The sequence below is a fragment of the Plasmopara halstedii genome (assembly GCF_900000015.1).
Source record: "Plasmopara halstedii genome assembly, contig: Scaffold_555, whole genome shotgun sequence".
Classification (NCBI taxonomy): Eukaryota; Oomycota; class Peronosporomycetes; order Peronosporales; family Peronosporaceae; genus Plasmopara; species Plasmopara halstedii.
The window spans coordinates 862,898-863,241 of record NW_020187475.1 but is presented as its reverse complement, the minus strand read 5'-3'; positions in this window follow the sequence as shown (position 1 = coordinate 863,241).

Here is a 344-nt window from a genome sequence, read left to right as displayed (position 1 = left end):
GAAGCGGCGGCAGCTTCGTAATTAGTCCGGGGCTTCTTGCCCGAACGGGGTGCGGATGGTGAGGAAAGCATACCGTACCCGCGCTCATCGCGAGCGCTTGAAGCCGCGGGTAAGAGGCTCCTACGCCGACACTAGCCGTATCGGAACCCCCACGCTCTTGCGGGGCAGCAAGGAAGTCCTCTTGCTGCCGGTCGAGATCGTTAGAGATCTCCCGGGGTTCTTTCACCGTCCCCTCCTCTTCATCCTAGAGTCGAAAGAGGTTGGCGTAACCTCTGCCCGTCCCCTTCTCCTCGCGGAGGGAGACTTAGAAGCTGCACGCTTCTTGGAGTGCTCGGCTGCCTGGA